Here is an 8,913-nt window from a genome sequence, read left to right as displayed (position 1 = left end):
TAAAAGCAACAAAATAAACACTTTTGAACGTGTTGCAAAACAGCTAAAGAAAAGACTAATACATGTGCCATAAATATCAACTAATACATGTGCCATAAATATCAACTAGAACTGCTCAGATAAATATGACTGACATGATTTGCAATATGCTGAATTGGGTGGAGATTTATTAATTTTTGCTTGTTAACTGCATTTACAAGACACTGTTTCCTTCACACTATGTTAAATCATCCAAGCTGCATTACTTCCTATTTGTTTATATGCAAAATAGCTACTCTAACACACATTAGCTAATTAATGTGTCTGGTCAAATGTTTGCAGGCATGTAAAGCTTAATTAGCCATTTTGCAACCTCTGTTATTGTTAAGGAACTTGTTTTTATATCAATTACGCATTGTTTGTACTTTTTGAAAAATGTTAAAAGTTAATAATTGTGTGGGAATTGAAGAAAAAACAGAGAGGTACCTGAAATATAACATTATATATTTTTAGAAGGTTTAATTAAATCCCTCAATCACAGTATCATTTTCAGCCTTTAATGATGTCTGAGATGGGAAATTTACTTTTTGTAGAACTTGAACTCTTTATAATCTACAGAGTCTAGCCTCAGCTGGGGGGTTGTCCTAGGTGATAGTCCCAACTATTTGCGTAAATGGGGGAGCCAGATAACAAAGAGAGGGGAAGTTCTGCACAAGTTAACTTCCCCTTTAAGATGGCAACACAAAGGTCAGTCCCACTGCTTGAGACGAGCACTTTTCAGTTTGGGTAGGGGTAAGCTTCCAACTGGATTCATGGGTATGCCCAATAATATACGAATGATTACTTTCAGTTCATTAGGGGACATCCAACCTGTTTCGGGTTACACACATGACGACATTGGGCCAATTGGCTAATAATGGTGATGATATTGCAGTGTGTGTATGGCCAGCATTACATGTTGGAAGAGCAGAATAATTACTTTATCTAAAGTATTTGGTGTATGTATTGAAATTGAAAATGTTAAATCTAGACAATCTATTCTTCTTACCTATAATTAATTGTACTCAGATTTTTAATTGAGTATGTTACATTTAACTTTAGAAAAATACTGTATGTCTTGTACTAAATAACCACTAGAAGAGTTAGACATGTGCAGTAATGTGATTTACTGAAAATTTGCAATATTTAAAGAAGAGCAGGGCAGCAAGTGAACTATGTTCTATTTCCCCTTATGAAGTCCCATTAAGCAAATAAAATGCATAGGAGTCATTCTAAGAGACATCAAAGGACTGCATATATGGATTGCACATGTTCCTGACATGAAGGAGTTTAAATCAGCACGGTGGCCTAGTGGTTAGCACCTCTGCCTCACAGCACTGGGGTCATGAGTTTGATTCCCGACCATGGCCTTATCTGTGTGGAGTTTGTATGTTCTCCCCGTGTTTGCGTGGTTTTCCTCCGAGTGCTCCGGTTTCCTCCCACACTCCAAAAGCATACTGGTAGGTTAATCGGCTGCTTTAAAAATTGACCCTAGTCTCTCTCTGTGAGTGTGTGTGTATGTTTGGGAATTTAGCCTGTAATCTCCAATGGGGCATGGACTGATGTGAATGAGTTCTCTGTACAGCGCTGTGGAATTAGTTTCGCTATATAAATAACTGATGATGATGATGAAATCAGTAAAAAGTGTAAAAACTTGGACTTTGCAAATAAGCGTACCAGGTAAGCTATCTGTTTTATTCATTGTACATGCATTTTTTATATTTTACTAGCAGAATACCCGGCGTTGCCCGGGATTTAAAGAATGTTTATTTACAAAAAGCAATCTAAATATTAAACATACATGTAAATATCATGTTAAAATTGGACCAGTAGAAGGTGAAAAGTGAAAATGTCAAACTGTATTTGAACTGTATATGATGGAATGAACCGATAAACAATTACTTCAAAACAGCTTGATAAACTATATTTCTCGTTTCTCGTTTCTTCATTTTCTTTTCTTTCGTGGCATTTTATTATTTCAAGTTCATGCGTACCAGGAAAGAACAATAAAATATTAAGGAAGATAATATGTGCACAACTGCTAACACATTTGTAAAAGAAAAGAAAAATACATAGGAAGACAGAAGGACAGCAGTCTCCAGGCCTCAGCTAAAGCCACTGTTGTCATGGTGACGTGGCATCAACTTCCTGTATGCCATGAGGTTAGATAATTATATGTGTAATGTGCAGTGATGAGCAGCAGGGGCCTCAGCTTTTGTTGGGGCTGCTGTTGTCATGGTGACGCTGTCACAGCCGCTTCCTCTTATTTTTCCGCCGTGGCCCGAATTACCCGAGATCCTCCGCAGTGTTGAAAACTGTGGATTTGTATAGAAAGATAGAAGGACAGACGTATATAGGCCTTACCTTGTTTTTGGGGCCACCGTTGCCTGGGATTTTAAGAATGAACCTGTAGAGATTTAAGTAATATGCCCCCACAATATTTGTTGTCAGACTGTAAGTCATATGTGTACCAAGTTTGGTGTAAATTGTTCCAGACATTCAAGAGTTATCGTCGTTTTCGATGATATTTAGGTGTTACCCCCCTCGCCACCCCCACCCTTAGGAGTGCTAGGGTGTCTTGCCCCCACAATATTTGTTGTCAGATTAAAAGTCATATGTGTACCAGGTTTGGTGTAAATTGTTCCAGACATTCTAGAGTTATGGTCGTTTTCGATGATTTTTAGGTGTTACCCTCCTCGCCACCCCCACCCTTAGGAGTGCTGGGGGGTGTCTTGCCCCCACAATATTTGTTGTCAGACTGTAAGTCATATGTGTACCAGGTTTGGTGTAAATTGTTCCAGACATTTCAGAGTTATGGCCGTTTTTGATGATTTTTAGGTGTTACCCCCCTTGCCACCCCCACCCTTAGGAGTGCTAGGGGTGTCTTACCCCCACAATATTTGTTGTCAGACTGTAATTCTTATGTGTACCAGGTTTGGTGTAAATTGTTCCAGACATTCCAGTTTTCGATGATTTTTAGGTGTTCCCCCCCCCCCTCGCCACCCCCACCCCGTAATAAATTTCAATTTTAAATTTTTTTAGTTGCCTCCGTCATGTTTTAACACACTCGTATGCAAAATTTCATGATCTTCGCTTGAAAAATGTGGATTTGTATAGAAAGACAGACAGAAGGACAGAAGGACAAATTTTCTCTTTTATATATTAGACTAGCATTACCCGGGATTTAAAGAAAGTTTATTTACAAAAATCAATCTAAATATTAAACATACATGTAAATATCATGTTAAAATTGGACCAGTAGAAGGTGAAAAGTGAAAATGTCAAACTGTATTTGAACTGTATATGATGGAACGAACCGATAAATAATTACTTCAAAACAGCTTGATAAACTATATTTCTCGTTTCTTCATTTGGGGCAAATACATACAAATTTCTTGGTGATCCAACTCTTGAGCACACAACGTAAAATTGTCCATGAGAAAAGCAAGGTGATTCCAAGTTGACTCCAGATACATGTAAAGATTGTCCTTGGGCCTTATTGATAGACATGGCAAAAGCTAAACGAACTGAAAATTGTAGATGCTTAAATTGAAATGGCATATCAGATGGAATGAGAGGTATGCGTGGAATGAAAGCATTGTCACCTTTTGCACAGCCTGTCAAAATAGTTGCTTCAATGACATGAGAATGGAGCTTTTGGACTACTAATCTTGTACCGTTACAAAGTCTTGGAGGATTTAAATTTCTGAGAAGCATAATGGGTGATCCAATCTTCAGTACCAGGTTATGCGGTGGCATTCCGGGAGGTTCTAAAGAGTTTAAAAATTCAGTAGGATAGTGCACAGCCTCATTTTCTTCAACAACGGTATCTATTGATTTGTATAATATGGCTTCTCCAGGCAACTCTTCTTAAATCTTTAAGTTGATGTTGCTTACACAATTATTTTTTGGTGCAAGAATCGCACATTCGCAAAGCCACTTATGCTCTGTAAAATGTTGTTGAATATTTGGAAATACTTTTGCCTTGAGTTCTTCAACAGACACAACTGTGTTACAAAGTGTTTCTCTGAGTTTGAAGAGACCAGTTACTGGATGAAGCGGCATTAAACCATTCCCAATATTTAACAAATGATCAGCAAACTGACCGTCCATTGTGTTGCCATGCAGAGAAACTCTCATATTTGTGGTTAGTCGCAAAGTGCGAACATGCCTCCAAAGATGTGATGATTTAAGGCATGCATTAATTTCATCCGCCATTGTTCCTTTTGGAATGACCGGCAATGTTTGTCGAAAATCTCCAGCCAATACAACAGTGACTCCACCCATTAGTAAATCATTGCCTCTTAAAAATTGAAGTGTTTGATTGAGGGCCTGTAAAGCATTTTTGTGTGACATGGTGCATTCATCCCATACAATGACCTGACATTCCTGCAGAATCTGAGCTTTTTCTGTTCGTTTAGTGATATTGCAGACGGGAGTTTCACTTCGGGCCAGATTAAGCGGTAACTTGAAAGCTGAATGTGCTGTTCTTCCACCAGGGAGCAAAGTTGCAGCAATTCCAGAAGAGGCCACAGCAATAGCTATCTTGGAATGTACTCGAATTTTAGCAAGTAACAACTTGATGAGAAACGTCTTACCTGTTCCTCCGGGTGCATCCAGAAAAAATATATTTCCCCTTTTTTTGGAACTTCTTCCAAAATGGTAGTGTAAGCAGCTCCTTGATCACCCGTCAGAAGCGGTTCATTCTGTGATATGTAACTTCTCAGTTCTTCAGTGTTGTATGATGTCTCTCTAATCATCTCTGTAGTGATTGTATTAGATATTCTGTTGGGAGGAGGAAGGCCGATGTCCTGGATTGTTTTGCCTATCATTTCTAAAACCTTGTCTTCAATAAGGATGAGAGTTTGATTGAATATTACAGGGGTAAATTCAACATTGGCACCAGAATTCATCATTTGAGCTTGGAGACGTATGTCTTCAGAAAGACTCTCTTTGTGTGTATTCCATAGTTTCATGGGATCTGCAACTCCACAATTAACGATGATGATTGCAAATAGAATCCTCAGGTTTTTTGGTGATTTAGTCTCAGCAGCCTCCAACATAGTTATATCCCAATGTGCATCATCTTCCAACAAACCTCTCCTTAGGCAGGCCTCACGAAAAGTGTGACAAACTTCCCCATCAACAGTCCTAAGGTCTTTGAAGGAAGTAGGACCTGTAACGGTGAAAAGCAAATTTCGGAGATAGAAGCATTCAAAATTTGTGAGATGTACCGTGTAAACACGGCCAAGGGCTTCTGTTGCTCTGATACCAGGATGACCATCTACATTGACCCCCTGTTTTCTGCGTATAAAAACCTTTTGAGATGCATTCCACGTGTAATATTTGGGCAGCTCACAGTACAGTAGGGTTCTTGCAAAGTCATCATTTTGACACAGTTCGAAGAAAGAAGTCAATGTTGTTTTTGGTGGATGCAGAATCCTCTGTTGTACATTTTCTTCAGTGAAATAAACACGCTGGCCATTTTCCAGGTGTACATTGAGGTGAAGAACTGAAGGGAACCTATCATGAATTGGAAAACTAAAAATTCTCCAAACTGCTTCATTGCTACTAATGTACCTGCCCATTTGGTAGTTTTCTATCTCGTTGATAACAGATCCGTCTTGTTGAAAAGAAAAAACTCCTTGATCGCTGCCCTTATTGACATATTTGCAGATGTATTTGATGGACTTCACGGAGCTGCAGTATTCAACATTAATGTGGGCCTGAAATAACCTTGACAGTAAAGGACAGTAAGGGACAACCCACTTGTTATCCATTTCAACTTCTCTGTAGGAATTTCCAACTTTTACCTTGATCTTCGTAACTCTTCCACCATCTTCAGGACTTCTCCTTCTGTATAGGGGATAGCCATCCATTCCAGTCAGAGTTTCCTTAATAAGATTCCTTGGGTAATTCTTTGTACACTTGCCTTCTTTCATGCATGGAGAAGTAGGATTTATAGTTCCGCAAGGTCCATGTATCATATATTTCACGATGACTTCAAATAGGACGGGATCTTCTTGAGGATCTGGAATTTCAGCTGATATAATCGTATCAACGTCACTCGATACAATCTTGTTTTTGAGCCACACCAAAACATGTGCATGAGGCAAACCTCTCTTCTGCCACTCAATAGTGTACATCCAACATCGGACTTGACCGAAGATGTTTAATTTTGTAATGAAATTCAGGAACTGTATGAGCTTCTGGCGTAACACTCTTGCGGTCAAATCATGCCGATCAAATTGTTTCTGGCCTTCCATCAATTCTGCTTGAATTTCATGCCAACTGGGATTGCAAGTAAAAGTTATAAAGAGGTCAGGTCTCCCATAATTCCTAACATACGCCATAGCATCTTGTGTATATTCGTGCATGTGACGTGGACTTCCAGTGAAAGTTGAGGGCAAAATAACCAATTGACCTACTTCTGTAGAGTAAGCATCGTTGTTCATAGCATCTCGGAGATGGATGTACTTATCTGCACGGAGCTTCTTCTGGTTGAGTTTGACATACAAAAGTCGTTCACTTTCTATTTTGGCGAACATGTCTACAACAAATTGAAGGAAAAGTCAGCGGCATCGTACAATAAGGTTGAAATCATTTTCTCGCACCATCAACCTATAAGAATAAATATTCATAGCAGATACTTTTTTAGCTGAAGGTGCTCCTGTTGTTGGATCTACTTGCTTGATTTCAAAATGGTATCCATCTTCTCCCTGCCAAAAAATAAGCGGATATTGCAAGGCATCATATGATCTATGTGTTTCACATACACATTGAAGGCGATTGTCTTTTTTCTGCAAAAGAATGTCCCTCTGATTAAATTCATTCCCTGCAATAACAACTGCCACCTCATTTATAACTGGGGCATTGAAACGTCGCTCGTGCTCTCCAGCGGGTGTCCTGTCAGCTCGAATAACTAACCTGTAATCTTCTGTCGGCATATGATCCAGTGCAATTTTGAAGCTTTGTACATAATTGTTATATGTATCAAAAAATGACTGTAACTGTAAGATAATATCCGCACGTGTTCCCGGAATAGTGGTGCAACGATGCTGTGCCTGTTCCCGTTCATCTCCCATAAAATATATTTAAAGGAACTGGTGCTCTTCATTTTCAAGGGGTAACATGGCTCCAATTCTATGATAAACTTGCCCTTGAACTTTAAATGTCGGCATAAATCCCCGTTCAGCAACAATGCTCGTTGAGCCAAATGAAGTCATTTGAAAAGCAGAGTTGTACTGTCTGATGTTCTGAAGAAAATGTTTTGATGCATCCTTTTCATTGGCTATAAGTGACTTTAGTGGCTCTGGAGGTGTTTGAAGTACAGGCAACCTTACTTTTCCATTACAGCAACACATTCCTTTACTTTCGCCACTCCACTTCAGAGCACCACAATGAGGGCAGGCATGTTCCATCCTTCCAATGGCAAAGCTTTCTGAAATAGCCGCTGCACTTACTGGATTGTAAACAAAAGCTGCACCTTGTAATTCTAAACTGGTAGATCTCATAGCAACTTGTCTTGTTCTTTCAGCTTCTAGCCTTGCATTTCTTTCTTGCTCAGATTCTTCATCTCTGGCAACAGCATGAGCTGTACGATTACGTTCTCGCCTTGCATTTCTCTCATGCTCAGATTCTGCAGCACTGGCAACAGCATGAGCTGTGCGATCAGCTTCCAGCCTAGCAGATCTTTCTTCTGGAGATTCCTCAGCTCTGGCAACAGCATGAGATGTGCGATTACGTTCCCGCCTTGTATTTCTCGCTTGCTCAGATTCTGCAGCACTGGCAACAGCATGAGATGTGCGATCCGCTTTCAGCCTAGCAAATCGTTCTTCCGGAGATTCCTTAGCTCTGGCAAAAGCATGAGCTGTGCAATCACGTTCAAAACTTCTAAATCTTTGTTCTTGAGATTCCACTGTCCGAGAAGATTGTTTATTTGCCACTAACATTTTATTCCTTGTGGAATTGTTTTTATTTTCACCATATCTAGCTCTTTTCTTTCGTGGCATTTTATTATTTCAAGTTCATGCGTACCAGGAAAGAACAATTTAAAGAATGTTTATTTACAAATGGATTTAAAGAATGTTTATTTACAAAAATCAATCTAAATATTAAACATACATGTAAATATCATGTTAAAATTGGACCAGTAGAAGGTGAAAAGTGAAAATGTCAAACTGTATTTGAACTGTATATGATGGAACGAACCGATAAACAATTACTTCAAAACAGCTTGATAAACTATATTTCTCATTTCTCGTTTCTCGTTTCTTCATTTTCTTTTCTTTCGTGGCATTTTATTATTTCAAGTTCATGCGTACCAGGAAAGAACAATAAAATATTAAGGAAGATAATATGTGCACAACTGCTAACACATTTGTAAAAGAAAAGAAAAATACATAGGAAGACAGAAGGACAGCAGTCTCCAGGCCTCAGCTAGAGCCACTGTTGCCATGGTGACGTGGCATCAACTTCCTGTATGCCATGAGGTTAGATAGTTATATGTGTAATGTGCAGTGATGAGCAGCAGGGGCCTCAGCTTTTGTTGGGGCTGCTGTTCTCATGGTGACGCTGTCACAGCCGCTTCCTCTTATTTTTCCGCCGTGGCCCGAATTACCTGAGATCCTCCGCAGTGTTGAAAACTGTGGATTTGTATAGAAAGATAGAAGGACAGCAGTATATAGGCCTTACCTTGTTTTTGGGCCCACCGTTGCCTGGGATTTTAAGAATGAACCTGTAGAGATTTAAGTAATATGCCCCCACATCATTTGTTGTCAGATTAAAAGTCATATGTGTACCAAGTTTGGTGTAAATTGTTCCAGACATTCCAGAGTTATGGTCGTTTTCGATGATTTTTAGGTGTTACCCCCCTCGCCACCCCCACCCTTAGGA

The 8,913-nt window shown here is 39.3% G+C and overlaps 1 pseudogene; it reads right to left on the bottom strand.

Moving 5' to 3' along the window:
- Positions 1-3,345: 3,345 nt before the first annotated feature.
- LOC142139860 (uncharacterized) lies at positions 3,346-6,965 on the bottom strand (annotated as a pseudogene).
- Between the last annotated feature and the right edge of the window lie 1,948 nt (positions 6,966-8,913).

The sequence above is a fragment of the Mixophyes fleayi genome, chromosome 2 (genome assembly GCF_038048845.1).
Source record: "Mixophyes fleayi isolate aMixFle1 chromosome 2, aMixFle1.hap1, whole genome shotgun sequence".
In the NCBI taxonomy this organism is placed as follows: Eukaryota; Metazoa; Chordata; class Amphibia; order Anura; family Limnodynastidae; genus Mixophyes; species Mixophyes fleayi.
Note: the sequence above shows the minus strand (reverse complement) of the source record. Positions and strands in the feature narration are given on the sequence as shown.